The sequence below is a fragment of the Acipenser ruthenus genome, chromosome 25, assembly GCF_902713425.1.
Source record: "Acipenser ruthenus chromosome 25, fAciRut3.2 maternal haplotype, whole genome shotgun sequence".
In the NCBI taxonomy this organism is placed as follows: domain Eukaryota; kingdom Metazoa; phylum Chordata; class Actinopteri; order Acipenseriformes; family Acipenseridae; genus Acipenser; species Acipenser ruthenus.
In genome coordinates, this window is record NC_081213.1 from 21,217,547 (window position 1) to 21,234,639 (window position 17,093).

General features: G+C 37.9%; 1 protein-coding gene across 16 annotated transcripts in view; it reads right to left on the minus strand.

The window, feature by feature from the left end:
* The window catches only part of LOC131701508 (neural cell adhesion molecule L1-like protein), a 69,472-nt gene that overhangs the window by 36,297 nt on the left and 16,082 nt on the right, over positions 1-17,093 (minus strand). The window contains exon 1 of one of the 16 annotated variants that reach the window (XM_058999754.1): positions 5,702-5,866. The exons of 14 other annotated variants lie outside the window; for them this stretch is intronic. The gene's annotated coding sequence lies outside the window, so the exon portion shown is untranslated. Of the gene's footprint in view, positions 1-5,052; positions 5,172-5,701; positions 5,867-17,093 lie in introns of those variants that run through there. One more of the 16 variants, XM_058999753.1, reaches the window with a different exon arrangement.

Here is a 17,093-nt window from a genome sequence, read left to right on the forward strand (position 1 = left end):
CAATCATCTGAACAAAGCTGAATCCAAAGTCTATTCAGAGTCTCTGTGTACAATTGTGAGAAAAGAGCCAGAACCAGGCTGGAATGTTTGAAGTTGTGCTTACTTATGTTTGAAAGTGTTAAGTCTGAAGCCCAGTCAAAAAAAAAAAAAAAAAAAAAAAAAGACTTCATAAAATTTTTTTATAAAAGAAGCAATAAAACCTTTTCTCTGAAACCCTTCTGTTGCTATTGTCCTAACATCATGTACAGTATGTATATCATAACATTAATTCATGAATAATTTAGTCTCAAATCACTAAAAACTCTCTCAACACCAATATGAAATCCTTAGTTCCTTATGTTTTTCACAACGCATTATACTGAGACAGAAGGTTAAAGCACCGTTAGTCTGAATTTAACCCATTTAATATTGCATCAGATTATGCCAAGTCGTCCTCATTTTAACATATGGATTACAAAAAAAACACACTATTGTATTTAGTAATTAGGTCAGAACTAAAATGCCAATCGTAGTGCCTTCCGCAGTATTTAATTGTATTCACTTCTTCCACAGTTGTACGTTAGTCACAACAGAATTAGTGCAGCAGATGAAAAGTGAAAAGGACCATTTTATTTCAGTTTGGTCTGTAATGGTTTACATCATGTTACTGGTCTACAGTGTTATGAATGGAACTATGCATTTAATAATTGCATTTGTCAATCTGAAACTATACAGTAGTGCATCTTTTTATCACTTTAACTGTTATTCTATATTAAAAGAGTATATAACATATTCAAATTTCACACAAAGTTCATGTTGCCCGATTGCATTATACTTTGCACTACAAGCCAATATTTTAACACCATGCTCTGCGGTTTGATTAAATTACATTTTAAGGGCAGTTCAATAGGGAATATCTTTCTTCAGTCCCTTAATGTGCTGCATATTTTGCTAGCTTATGCACCGTATGAACATAACTAATGTGCCACATGGACAGCTATGAATCAATTAAATTATGCTGTCAGAAAAAAAGAAAGCTTTCATAAAACTGAATTTGATAAATAATTTGATTTCACTGTTTAAAAATGCATCCTTCAGTGTCACAAAATGCTTTGCACCACAGATGAAATGTGCTTTGAATGTTCTCTCTGAATATACATGTCTACATTTCAGCATTTTATTTTTTCCTTGTGAAAGGAAATGCATCATGCAAAACATGTTGGGTGATTAAACTGTACCCGGGTTTTAGTAACTCAAGGCCATTTAAAATAATATCCTAGTTTATCATTAGCTCCAGAGCCAACTTATGAAGCTGTGCAATGATGCTTGCTGCTACCCTAAAGCCTTGTACTTGGAAGAGAACATTTGCATTTGGATCCGTTTCCTACGTGAGATGTTCGATAAAAACTATTTTATATATGTGGATGTAAAACTAAAAGTCATATATTGGATAAAAGCTATGTCATTAGTAACCTACATAATACATATTTTTGTTCTGGGTCACCTCACACAAATATAAGCATGACACTTGTAAAAATGCATTAGAGACTAAACATAAAGACAGTATTTATACTATAAAACCAGTGAAATCTGTAGCTAGTTATCATTTCTGATAAAAATGATAAACCTGTAAGGTTTCGTGCCCTACAGTTTAACAAGGATAGATATGACATCTGCTATTTAAATCAGAGGTAGCTCAGGCTTATTGTAACTTAATGGTGATTTAAACATTAAGCTTGTATTTTGACGTCTGTAATGCATATATATATATATATATATATAATATAAAGAAGACCATGAATAACAGAACTGTCAGATGTATTGCTCTTAAATAATGATGTGTAATCCTATTAATTGGCAGCTAGCAGCAGGAAATCCTGTTTGCCGGCAAGTAGCAATAATAACACTATCATCATGATCTACAGTACATCCACATTACAGAACATATCATATAATGCATACATTATAATGCCTCCTCTCGTTTGTAAACGTTCTTATGTTCTTATTAGTTTCAAGAAAATTGGTTAAGCGTATTTAAAGCTGATTCTCTTTCGATACACTAAACAGACCTCATGGTGTTTGCTGGCTTGTCATTATTTCCACATATGTTTAGAAAAAAAAATGCAAACTATAGCACTTACTGTAAAGTATGAGTTGAGCACCACAAATATAAGTGTACTTGCCATTGGTTTGTAAGGTTTTCCAGCTTCTTTACTTGACTCCAATGGTTATCTAAACATTGCACAAGTCTAACCAGTGGTGTAAATGATTTCTGGAGTCTGCATTAGAGGGTACAGAGGCAAGCTGCCAATGTGAACCTCAGTATGTAAAAACCATGAATGCACAAGACAACCCATAATTGTGCCTCACAGTTTCAATGTCATGGCATCTCACGTTTTTTACACAGAAACATACATACATCATGCTGCCACAACATTGTACTAGCTCAACCCCTGTATATTCACATTGTTTGCATACTGTTGTCAATGTGAACCAAAATGCAGGCTTTAAAGACTGGGTGGATTCAATCAGGAAATATGGTCTGTATTCAAGCATGTGTTTTAAAATTTCTTTTCAAACGTCAGCACACGTTTTGAACCTTTGCTTGTGTGTACAGTAGGTGTGCTTGGAATGTTTTAATTCAATAGAGCAGGAAAATGACCCAGGTCATAAAGCCTATGTGTATTTATTTTCTTTCAGCATAGTTGTCAAGGTAATTAAAACAAGACCAAAGCAAACCATAGACGATAAATACTCTTAATCAGCAACACTAGAATATACTTCTTCAATACAATGCAGTAATATGGTAAAGATATTTTCTATAACAAGAATGACTTTCATGGAACTGAAAAGTTCTGGTAAGATTCACCAGGCCAGGTTGAAAAGATAAAAAAGCATATACACTTAAAAGATGTGCTTCAAACCCATTTGTTTTAATTTAATTTATTTCTTAGCAGACACCCTTATCCAGGGCGACTTACAAGATATCACATTATTTTTACATACAATTACCCATTTATACAGTTGGGTTTTTACTGGAGCAATCTAGGTAAAGTACCTTGCTCAAGGGTACAGCAGCAGTGTCCCCACCGGGGATTGAACCCATGACCCTCCGGTCAAGAGTCCAGAGCCCTAACCACTACACCACACTGCTTTCCCATGAAATAACATTGATCTCATTCCAGTGGGAGCTGATGGGGCCTTTTATAGAGCTTTATCTAGAGGACTGTACAACCCTCAATCAACTGATCCCATCAATAATATCAAGACAGGAAATACTGCACCTTGAAAATTCAGGCTGATAAAAGGATTAACTGTGTCCCTTGAGAAAATCGTGTTTGAATGGGTTGAGGTCGGAGCACAGTAACATGTCAGTCTGCAAGATTACATAACCTCTACCTGACAACCCACAGGGTACTATAGCTTCCCACAGACAGCTGAGCACAAACTGTCAGGAACATGTTATCTCTGGTTTAGCTGAAGAAGATGAATCTGCCAAACAATCTAATTCCCCGCAAACTGATCAAACATGCCCTACCCCACCTCTTTTTCTTAAGGTGTATTGATATTTCTTGGCAGATTGAGCCAACTGCATTAACACAAAACGGCTGATTTCTCTTTACAAGAAATCTTAAAACCTTTACAATCACAGCACTCGTTGCACAGTTAAAAACTGTTAGCTAAATATAATAATACACAATTGTAATAAAATAAAAAACAGTAGCTTTCGAAGGATTTTTTCAATTAAGTTTAAATTGGTAAAAATTGGTTGTTCCACAGAAGATCTTGTTCCACGCCAGGTTGTACATTTCTACAGAGGGGTGCAGTGGCCATGTATACTGTTAACAAACCCATGCACTAATACACTGACATGATAAATTGTATTCCATTGGTAATAACAAGCTTGCCTTACTAAAAGACATGTTTTCAAAAGCTTTCATAACAACAGATAATGCAACCTAAGCAACTGCAATCCAAGCACAACAAACACAAGGAGAAAAGAGTTACATTTTTTATCCTACCCCCAATGTCAGCAAAACAATACGACCATGTTTTCACAAAATCTGTAAAGTTTTGACATTTAGTAATATAAACATGTATTCCTATGGGTATTTCTAGTAAACCATCTGTCCCGGAAATGTGTAATTTATGAGTGATCAATATTGTATTCATATAATTTATATCTGAATTACAAATATACTCACTGCTACAAAATAATTATGTCTGTTTTTGTATGGAAATGACATAAACAATTCAAATCAACCTAAAACAGTCAACAAAACAAAAATAAAGTACAAAAATAAAATAAAAAATAAAACATAGGGATATTAAACTGGTACAATATTGAGTGGCATTTTAGAACTGATTATATCAGACTAACATGGGAATTGCTGTCCCTAACTTTAGTTTTGTAGGTGTAATTTATGCCCTGCCTGACTTTAGGGGGCATTGCAGTGAGTGGAAAAAAAGGAAGCTACATCAAATTGAATCCATACATCATCCTTAGCCCAGCGTAATAGAGTAATAAAATATCAACATATCTACTGCAGTCTACTCTAAGCTGAGTGAGTGAGCATGTGCATTTTGCTCAGTGATAAAAAGGGAGTACCCTGCATATGCAAGATTCTTTAAAGCACTAGTTGTCCAAAACACTGCAATGTCATCTGCTGAATCTCCCCAACTGGTGTCTGCAAAATTGCAGTATACTTTACATTTGCTGCTTTATTTGTTAATCAGATGTTGTAACATGTAACTACTGTACATGTACCAATGTAAGATATATTTGAAATGTAAGCTAAACAAGGCACACCAGTTGATTAACATAGTGCCACACAGGTACAGGGATTGAACAAAAATATAGAGATTTTTTTTTAATGACATATAACATCTTGCTGTCAGCACTCAGTGCTGCCTTGGTTGCTCATAGTGACCCATCCTTTTGATAGTGTGGCTGGTGTTTTAAAAAAAAAATCCAACCATGTTCCTTTCTTTATAGTATTCACTTATACAACGCATACTACATAAGGATAACTTTTACCAAGCTTTTGAGAGACAAAAAAGTAAATACATTACCAATGAGGAGTTTGCCTCACCGTGGCAACAGTTTTCTTTTGCTTTCTGTGCTAAAGGCAGCCAGCTGCTTTACCTTCCCATAGCTATGAATAGGTGCAGGCAAATGACTTGATGTCTTCTAATTGGTGTACAATGCCAAAGTATCTTCTTGCTGTATGCTATTGATTACGCAAATCATAGTCATAGTATGTTTTTTTTTTTTTACCAGGGTGGAGTATGAATACATGGATTGCACAAGTCAAAACTTGTGAAGCACAAGATTTGGCCATAAAAAATAATCGTACTTCAGTGTGGGTCTTGTGTATTCACTTGGTGTGAATATCAGGGTTATGTTTAAAAATACAATGCTGTGATACGGACAACACGGGATACAGCAAAGGTAATGTAATGTGTTTCTTGTAAACACTGCAGGCGTTTCTGAAATACTTTAATTAGGGTTCAAATCAGAGGCTGAGCACTTCACAATCTTCTGCGACGTCCCATCAACTTCTTATGAACTACTGCTGAAAGCAAATCAATCTAAACTAACCATAACCATAAAACAATGACAGCATGTTGAAAAATCAGATCCTTTCCTGTAAATACCAGGCCTGCTATTCACATAACAGCAACAACAGAATACATGCCTACAATTAAAAAACATACTTACGATATATAAATGGGTTTTCATACAGAAGGTCTCACTTGAGATTTTTAAGATCAGTTAAACGTGGAAATTGACCTCTTCCTTGAAATGTTTGGACTGTATCCAAACCAAATTAGCCACTATTTTCTACATTTAAAATGAAAATGTGAAGAGCTGCCACTGAGCAAACAAGCACAAACAGACTAGCATGTCAGTAAAACAACTCACAGACCTGTAGTTCCTGTATTTTTCACAATCATTTCAACCCAATTTACCAGCTGAAAGACTGTATAAACATGTTTAGTCCTGGTATCTAAAATTCAAGCGTCTCGAATTTCAAAGGCGAACAGGGATCAGAGTGTTACGTACTGTACAGTCCTGTAGGGTTCACAAAGTCATCTCTAAGAACAGAGGACCTATTTTAGTCATTTATGACATATATTTTATAAAAAATGCTATAGAAACTTGGTAGAAATCCTTTGCTGTGTTTATTGTACACATCAAAATAGTAGGCCACCGCAGAGCAATGAAAAGTACGGGTATCAAATGCATCAAATGATGGACAACAAGATTCTTTGAATGGGTTATAAAGGGTCTACTTACAACTGCACACTTACTTGCTGTATTAATATAGACACCAAGATTAAAAAAGCAGAATGCAGCAATTCCAAACAGACACACATAATCCTTCAAATCAGTATTTTGTCCCCACAGCTGCATTGCAATGTTGACAAGTTATTTAATCACCCTTCATATGAACAGTAGCAACTGAATCATCCAGTTTAAACTGCATTGTTTGTTGTATATTGTATATTGAATCAAAGTAATGAAGAAAAATGGACAATGGAGTAAAATGAATCAATCATCTTAGGTCTTCCAATGTACATACAGTACTCTGTTAGAGAATGCATTAGGTATGCCGTGGGAGTTCAAATATTTGTACAGAATGGTGTATGACAGTGTTACATATACAGCAAGGACATGTTTACTTTGAATGGACATTGCAATTCCTCATGCTACAGCACCAGAAAGGTTAGCTTATATCGACAATAATGGTCTTGGAATCTGTCCCACACCCATAAAGCTAGAATAATTAGTTAAACATTGTATCTCACTATTATTACATTTCAACACAAATGATGAAAGTAACATGAATTAGCTAGGGGCTTTTTACAAGTTATTCAGCTGCACCCAGTTTGGACAAATACCAGTTCCATGCAGGCAACCCCCCTCTACCTCTATGAGTAACCTAGTAGCTGGATCAAGACAAGGAATGTTATTTTATATATTGAGCTAAATGTATATCATTTTTAAATGCTGATTGCCAAAATCCACCCAAGCTGAATTCTATGAATTGACAAGTCCATACTGAACTGTATAATCACAAAATAAGCCTCGCCTATTCTGCAATTGTCACGCAGCACATGCAAAGCACAATATGATGTCATCCTGCTGTTAGAATTGGCAGAGTGCGGTTCAAGTGAGAAGCATAAGAAGCTTTACTAACCACTTTGCTTTCCCATATACAACTTTACTGAAATAAACCATGGTAAAAGCATCGTAAAGCACAATTGAAGTGTAGTATAGACAATCCTACAGTGAATGCCCTTTTAACTATAGACCCTTGAAATCCATTGCAATGGTTAAGTTGAAGAAATGTAATATATATATATATATATATATATATATATATATATATAGGTATACTCACTAAAAAGATTGATGTGGGTCTAAAGTCAAGTACTTTGATAGATTGCATTCTTCTTAAATGAAAGTTGCTGTCAAATAACAAATAAGACTATAATTTCCAAGAATAAACCTATTATTTCCACTATTGCCCCATGCTTGGTTGCCTAGCAAGGCAGCCAAAGTGTATGAGCGACAATGCAATCCTGGGAAATGTCTTTTTTACACAACAATTCGCATATTGTAGCCACATAGTTGCAGACATTAGTTTGTTACAGCTGTGCCTTGTTAAAAGCTGCATCCTTACATTTTTTAAATTAGGAAATTCATTCTGATTAGATGGCAATGTGCTGGCTTTCCTTCAAAGCTCAGCAAGCACAACAGAAGCATGCCTGTATTGTAGATATTACATCCTGGTGTACTGTACATGTTTGAGCAGCTCAGTGGAACGGCAATTTAAATTATTATTATTTGTTTATTTAGCAGACACCTTTATCCAAGGCAACAGAGACTAGGGTGTGTGAACTATGCATCAGCTGCAGAGTCACTTACAACTACGTCTCACCCGAAAGACGGAGCACAAGGAGGTTAAGTGACTTGCTCAGGGTCACACAATGAGTCAGTTGCTGAGGTGGGATTTGAACCGGGGACCTCCTGGTTACAAGCCCGTTTCTTTAACCACTGGACCACACAACCTCCTAATGAATTATGATAATCATGATATTATCAATCTAATATTAGATAATTGTTATGAAGTGATAGATACACAGATAGATAGATAGGTAGATAGATATTACTATAAATCTTAACCTATTATTTTTATCTATTTGTTTACACAATTTCCTCCTGTCAATATTTGCTCGATAAATGTCAAGTACTTCAAAGCTATACTGCTACAACCCTTTTCTTCTCCATTGTTGAAATTAAATACTGCTTTTTAGCAGAACGTATATGAAGGTAACAGATGTTCTTTTGTTAATCAGCATTAGCATTCAGTTTACTGACAATGTTGGGCGGATTAATGTCACTGATCTAATTAGTATTACACAATATTATCCTACAGTGTAGCATAAATATACTTTAAATGGATTTCACAGGAATATTGTTCTTGCATTCCTTGCTTGTCGGACCCACGGTTTGGTCAGTGATAAACTGCAGTGTTCCATTCATCCACTCTACTATTTGTGATATACCAGTATCTTTTTACTGTTTTTGTGGATACACTAAAGTTATTATGTTGTGTGTAGGGGGTCTTTTATTGTTAAACGGGGTTTGTATTAGAGCCATGTCGAATATGCTATGCAGAGGATGACGTCTCTACACAGGATGTATTGGAATGTATACAAATCCTTAATGATTGGATGATTTCTAATGTGTGATTTATAATTCAAAATAAAGGGACTGCATTGTAGGCTCTGTTCAAAGTGCATGCACTAAATATCAGCACATCAGCATATACAATATACCTACACTTATTTAATGTACCTGTTGTTTGAAGTGTATCAAAATGATATAAAAAATGATATTCTTTCATTGTATTCAAGCTTTTTAGAAATACCTTTATCATTTGAATAGGGGAAAAGAAATATGGTTATACACAAAAAATAAATCAAAAACAGAACAGGACTTTAATGGTGTATGTCAGCAAAAAATATCAAAGTGAGAAGAATGGGTTAGATCCCAAGATAACATTCATGAAAATGGATTTATGTTAAAAACAGATGCTTGGAATATATTGTGAATATTTCATCTTAAGAAATATGCACAGATTTTAAAACTAATTACAAATATCCAGAGAATTTTAAAACCAAAAAGTCTCTTTCATAGTACAATGTGATCACCCTGACACCTTCTTTTCGGCGGCCACTGGAAAATTTTAATACCCAGACTTAAAAGGGTATCAGACTAAATATTAAGAAAGGATAACGTTTCGTGAAACTGACTGTTTAGCTCTGCTTTGATTCACATTGTCCATTGAAACATGAAACTACTTGCCTCGTGTTTGTGGTATATTTTTTTTTCTTAGGAGCTAGCCATCGATTGATGGAAAAAAGAAAAACGCTGTGAAACACCCACACGAGTAGGGTAATTCACTTTACTCTGTTCTGCAATAAGCTGTCAAGGTGATTGATTCAAGGACACCAGTTTTAGCTGCAGGTGCTCATTATACCTTTGCTCATATCTGCTGCCTAAACACCAGAACTAAAAAAAAACAGACTAGTATTTGCATTTTAAAAGATGAGTTTTAATACATTTTATATTAACCCTTATTTACCTACCCAGTAATTACACGAATATAGGATTAAATGGAAATAGGAATATTGCCTTCATTGCACATTGTATGTAAAACATTGGAATAGTTTTGGTTGAGCTGAGACTTTCAACTTGTGTAGGACATTCCAAAATGGAACTGCCCTTGACACATTGTTTGTTGAGTGACAAATTAGTGCTAGTCATGGTTCTGACATTAAAATCCTCCCCTTCCCCTTCCCCTTTCCCTACTACCCCCCTGCTTTAAAGAACAGGGCACAGACCACCGGGCCAGGCCATATTTCAAATACGCCTTGAAAGGACGCCAAACAGAAATTACTTCACAAATGACAGATGCCAACCTAGGTCAAAGAGACAGAAGAGAGGCCTGGTAACGGGACAACAACAGTACTGCACTTTCTTCCCTTTTTCCCCTGAAAGTGTAACTTTTTTTGTACTGACCACAGCATCCTTCCCATAATAATTTGGCACATATTTGACTAGGGTAGCTGACCACCCACCAAAGAGGTTACAGAAAGTGAATAATGCCATTATTAACCACTATTGAAAATAACAATGAAGTGAAATGATGTGTTTAAATGACTAAGATAGGCACAACTATTCTTTTTTGACAATAACTCTCTTTTGATCCAGATAAGACTGCAGCAGTAACTGCGTTGATCATGGCTTTTAATAGTCCTTGATAAGGAATAATTGCTTTTGGATGCCTGCTATTACAGTCCCTGGATCTTTGTACTCATTAGTTTGTTCAACATATATCCTCCAGACAACTACTTATTCTCTCATTAAAACACAAAAATGAAGGGAACCAAAATTTCATTTAGACCCAGTAATTGCCTGGAGTCATGTCATCAGCACCTGTTTCAGTTTTGGAGAAAGACCTACTCCAGTAGTGTGTCTCCCAAAAAAACACAGATGGCCAAGGCCTTTGAAACAGGGGGTATTGTTATTATGGGACAATTCTCTGCATGAATTCAACCAAAAATCTACCATCTAAAGAACCAGACCTTTTCCGTGAGCATTTCTGTGCATGGTCCATTATAAAAAGTACTTTTTATGTAATGTATATATATATAAATATTAATTAAACCACCTTTTTATTTTAAAACTCAGCATCTTGAAAGGCGTTGCATTCCATGATTTATTTTATGATAAAACAGAAAATGATTCAAGATTTGAAGCTGCCAACTTAAACACTTTCTGTGAAAGCAAATGAGTTTGCCCACGTCAAAATCCTTAAACTCGTCCTAGCATGTGCTGAAATAACTGCTGTCCTAAACACATTCTACTTGGCCACGTGCTCTTTCAGTGCATTCTAAGCTTATCATTAGATCTGGTGTTGGCTGAATGTAGTAACAATCCAAAGTTTGAAGTGCCCTACCTGGAACACTTAAACATGAGCAATTCTGCTAAAGAGCTTTACAATTGAGTCTAAATACCCTGAACTCTTCCAACTACTAATGGTAAGGTGCATAATTTAATTTCCACCTGTTAAATGTGCTTACTGTTATGGAGCTACATCGAAAGCTCTCTAATGTCTGTCTTATTGTTGAGACTGAACACTAAAAGCAGACCAATGATTAGACAACCTTGGTCCCCTTATTGTGCGCTGATATAAGTAATTAGTCTTGCTGCAGTTTTTTTTTTTTTTTTGGGTGGTGGGAAAGATTCCTGGGCTTCTATAATAGTCAAATGTAAAATGCAGCATTATAATGTCATGCCCAGCTTCTTCTTTATTTTGTTAGTTGACCAAAATGTATCAATTCCAGTTTAATTTAAGGGGAGCATTCTTAAATACCAGCTTCTACACCAACCGCGATTGCTATACTTAGTCACCTCAAATGCCTTTTCATTTATTTGTTCAACATTTCCTTTGCAATCATCAAGTGGTGGATGCTCCAATATTGAATTATAATATTTTTTTTCTCTATTTCTGAGCTTGCTTTGAGCAGGTCTAACTGCTTTCACTGAATAAGCTTCCTCGTCATTCGAACCATGTGACAATGTGACCTTTCAAACTACAGTAAAACCTGTTTAGCCTGCCCCTCTACATACCGGCATTCTGTATAATCCCAAATGAATTCTATAATTCTATGGATCCCTATGGAAATGAATGGTGTGATACCCTTTAAAACCAGAAATCTGTCTATTCTGGAATCCGGCATGAGTCTCTTCTGCCTAAATTCTATCTAAATCTGACTGTGCAGTTCACGTAACTTTTTTTATTTTTTTGTAAATTTAAAACTGGTATAAAAAAATAACAAATAAAAACAAGGTGTTGCGTATATACTCACATGACCTGCATGCGCCATTCTGAATTGCACAGTTATTGAACAGCAAATACATGTCTAAACGTCCACAATATCCTGAATGAAAAATGTGTACTTGTCAAAAAAGCTGAACGTTTACCAAAACCAACACTTAAAGAGCTGAGTGAAAATTTCTAAATCACAAGGCAAACTGTTTCAGACATTCTCAAAAGAAAAGATGCCTACTTAAAAGCAACATGGAGAAAACCTGAATGCCAGCAGAAAGCGTGTGAATCCCACATGCAGGTACAGTACGAGCAAGTGAACGTCTTTCTCTGGGAATGGTTTAAACAGGCTCGTGCTAATAATAGGTAAATATGTTGTTGCGGTATTGTTGTGTTTAAAGTTTGCTGAGATATTATTGTGCTTATTATGCACATTCAAATAGTGATTTTACCTTTTTTAGGTACAGTATTAGTCACATGATTTGAACGGAATGAGGGAGTCTGTTCAGTCCTAGGCAGTCTGAATTTTAAAGACAAGCTCACACACAGGCAAAATCAGATACAAGAACAAAAACTATAATCACTCAGTACTGAACCAAGAGCCCAGAACTACTCAACATAATTGCAAACATCATAAAATATCAAGGAAAAGGTGACAAAAAAAAAGAACATGAGATTTTACAATAATATATGCACTTGGTAAAGTTACTATGCAGTTACTGTACAGTGCTTTACCAAACTCTGATCAACCATATTTAAACTTCCCTGAACTATACTTTTCCCATTTGTCAACGTAAATTTTGTTGAGTTTATGTTATAACCATATTTGACCTACAAATAAAAATAGCTTCAAAGTACCTAAAGATGTGCATAAAACCAGCCTTATTTACCGTATATAATGCTCAGGCATGCGCATGTACACAAACTCGCTACTGCCATTATAGTTCATTAGCTATGGCGTGACATGGGAACCCATATAAAAAGCGTTAAGAGCCAGACGCATTAGCATTTTGGAAGCAGATGAATGAACACATTTGTTCTCTCCTCTGTTCCCTGCTGAAAGAGTCTATTAATGAGTGTTTTGCAGTTCTTTCTCTTTTGCTCATATTAAAATTGAGATAGCAGGCAAGAAAGAAAGTTGTAGTGGAAAACTTACTTACTCTTGGTTAATTTTAGAGAACACTCCCTTCAGTCTCTTACAGAAGGAATTTACATTTTCAGAAAAAAAAATTAGGAAAACATTCTTCATTCTCATGATTTCTCATAAAAAAAATATGTTTATCAACATGTTTTGAGCCTAAAGTTATTTTTTGAGTTCTTGTTAATTTAATTAATACTGAGAAATACATTGATGATCTCTTTCCAAAGTTGCAACCTGAGTATTTGTTTTAGTTTCTTGTTCGTGGAACTATGTAGGTAAGTACACCCATGTGTATACATAGTAATTATTTTAAAATACATTCCGATAACAGTCAAAGATGAAAAGTAGATTAATGTATCGTGTTTAAAAATATACTGGTTTGATGTATTTGGAAGTGCAGATGATGGTCTTATTAATGAATGCTGGGTGTCATTACAGTTAAATATACACAAATCAATACTGGAAAAAATGAATAAATTGTGTATTGAGGTGTCCTTAAAGCAGGCTTTTACTGATAACCACATCTGAAGATTCGGATGTGTGGCCAAGCATTTTACATTAGCAATTTCCTGGAGCTTTTTAAAACTTTTCATTGCAGTCAGTAATGACCTCAATGTTTTATTCTGTACCAGGAGCACATCCTTACGATGACGGGTTCTTTTGATCTATTATTTACAGCAGATTATTAACAGTGTTACAGTTAAAGACATCTGGCTGCTTGCTAACTAACCAACTACACCTTTTAGAGTTTCTGCACATCTGGGTGCAAAAGTCAAGTTTAACTGTGAACTATTTGTACTAAGAATGCATGATATACTTAAAACTAAGTCACTGTTCATAAGTAATTAAGAGTACTGTAGATAAAAATGAATTGCCTGCTGTTCATCATTGTTCGTTTTAATATGATAAACCAATACACAGGTGCTACTTACTGATAGCAGAGCAGACCATTTGTACTTTTATATTTACTTTGATGTCAAGTGTATACCTGCATCGTAATTTCTTGTTCTGCGATATAAAATAAATGAACCCCATAAGATTTCTAAAGGTATTCAACCTTGAGTCATTCCTTTACTGAACCTATCAAAGGAACTGAATTGTGCCGCTGTTAATAAATAGAAGCATTTCCATTTTGTTGCCAGACAGCCTGTGATTATATTCTCTTTTTTAATTCAGTGTGTTAAGGTTTATATGATGTGTCACTGTGGAGAAAGAACCAAATTGAAGCCAGCGTTAACAACATGGGTCAATTTCATAAGTGACCTTTTACAATATCATTCTGGCATGTCTTAAGACTACATTTGTGAGATCATAAGCAAAGGATTTGAAATGCAATGACCCACTGCAACCCCTATACATTCCTTTTTTAATGCTACAGTATGTGCTACAGCAGGGGCCTGACTCAATCTATCAAAGGTTTTTTTTTTTTTTTTAAAGTATTAGCTCAAAGGTTAATTTAAAATAAATCAGTATACAACATTTTGAAGTCTTAAGAGTCTGCTTCCCAACACCTCACAATGCCTCTCTTTCCTCAAGGCTGCATGGGTCTGAAACCAAAGATTTAAAATCTAAAGCTATTTGCACTGAAATGGTAATAATATAGACACGATGCTTTGCTAGGTTTCTTGGTGATATATAGCTAGTATTCCAGTTGTTTTTAAATGGCTAAGCATGACATTTCAAAATAACAACAGGAGGTGGGGAAATAGGTAACCGAGGTAAGCTTCATTTGGAGGTGTCAACCTGATGTAGCTTGCGTTCTCAAGACATGAATCATTTAGTGGCAGAATTAAAGAATTACACATTGGGAAATAGTTGATAGGTTTTCTCTTTTGCAAAGTGCACACAAATATTTTGTGGAAGGAAAAAAATATAGGGCCGTGTGGCAAAGTGCCCCGCCCCTGTGTGCATTTGTGTGTTCTGTGTTGTGTATATGCGTGCGTATGTTAATGTTGGTGTATAGATTGGTACACGGGATATAAACGGGTCTGTGTTTCACGTATATTTAAAGTGTAGATTTGTATTTAGGCACGAGGAGAGCACAAATCACTTCACGTGCTGGTTAAATGTAATATGTGAGCACGGGGTTGCACAGAATTAATTCACGTGCTGGGATTCAAGTGAATGATTAATTAGTAATTGAATCCCAGCACAACAGTATATATAGATGCACATTTTCACTCAGTCGTGGTTAGGTGTTCAGAGAGTGGAGAACGGGAGAGAGAGAGGAGAGTTAAATCGTTAAGTATAAATATAATAAGTGTATTCTCACCGTGTTTGTTCGTCTCCGTTTCACCTGTGTGTTAGTGTCTAGTCGTTTTGTCTGTCTGTTTATTTTGGCGTCAAGTGCCGTGTCCTGTTTTGTATTCCATTGTGCAAACCTTTTATTTGTTATTAAACGCTGAGTGCAGCCATTACACTCGGCTCATCATCACAACCACCGTCTCTGTGCATTCCTTTTCTGGTCTGACGCCACCCACTCTGGCCGTCTTTGTGACACGTGGTGTCAGAAGTGGGATAGCCGCGCCTCCAAGCGTCAGACCAGGAGGGGTTTTGTAAAAAAAAAAAAAAAAAAAAAAAAATATATATATATATATATAATGGCAGAAGACGCCACAAAATGGCGGGACTGGTTCCTGGAGAATGCTGGGCTGGAGGCCCAGGCTCTGCCCATAGTCGTTCGGGCCCTGTGGATGATGGACAGTGAGAGATGGGAGGCCTATCAGCAGGAACACACCCCAAACACCTTGGAGGAAGGTGTGGAGTTTCTCCTCAGCTACCTGGAGGCAACGATAAACGGAACAGCAGCCCAGGTAGCAGGACCACCAGCAGAGGAGTACCTGCTGTCCCCATCTCCACCAGCAGAGGGTGAATGCCTGCTGGTTTTGCCTCCACAGCCCAAGCGGGAGACAGATAAAGAGGTGAAGGACAGGGAGGAGGAGTGCCGCCTAAGGGCCAGGCATCCACGGCGATGTAACAAGCCATCGTCGGGGTGCCTCCTCTGCGACCAGGATCACCTGTTCGCCCACTGTCCCTTCCGCAGTTATGGGGAGGAGCCTGAGCGTCCACAGCCCAAGCGGGAGGAGCCTGAGCGTCCACAGCCCAAGCGGGAGGAGCCTGAGCGTCCACAGCCCAAATGGGAGGAGCCTGAGCGTCCACAGCCCAAGCGGGAGGAACCCGAACGTCCTACGCCTGAGTGGGAGGAGCCCGAACGTCCTACGCCTGAGTGGGAGGAGCCCGAACGTCCTACGCCTGAGTGGGAGGAGCCCGAACGTCCTACGCCTGAGTGGGAGGAGCCCGAACGTCCTACGCCTGAGTGGGAGGAGCCCGAACGTCCTACGCCTGAGTGGGAGGAGCCCGAACGTCCTACGCCTGAGTGGGAGGAGCCCGAACGTCCTACGCCTGAGTGGGGGGAGCCCGAACGTCCACAGCCCAAAAGGGAGGAGTCGGTGCGTCCACAGCCCAAAAGGGAGGAGTCGGTGCGTCCACAGCCCAAAAGGGAGGAGTCGGTGCGTCCACAGCCCAAAAGGGAGGAGTCGGTGCGTCCACAGCCCAAAAGGGAGGAGTCGGTGCGTCCACAGCCCAAAAAGAGGGAAGTCGGGGCTTCCACAGCCGTAGGACCCAAGCTGCCAGCAGAGGGAGAATGCCTGCTGGTCCCACCTCCACCAGCAGAGGGTGAATACCTGCTGGTGCCGTCCCAAGAGCCAGAAGGGGAGGAGTTACAGGCTCAACCCCCTGAAAATTTTTTGGGGGGAGAAGGGCAGGATGCTGGTGTCCCCCAGCAGCCTCTAGCTATGCTGCTGAAGGCAGCACGGCGCGCACATGCCCAGCCGCCACAGCAGAGGGAGCCAGCACCGCCAGGAGCAGAGGAGCAGGAGCTGCCTCTGCCTCCGCCACCACCACCGCAAGGAGCAGAGGAGCAGGAGCTGCCTCTGCCTCCGCCACCACCACCGCAAGGAGCAGAGGAGCAGGAGCTGCCTCTGCCTCCGCCACCACCACCGCAAGGAGCAGAGGAGCTGGAGCTGCCTCTGCCTCCACCACAGCCAGGAGCAGAGGAGCTGGAG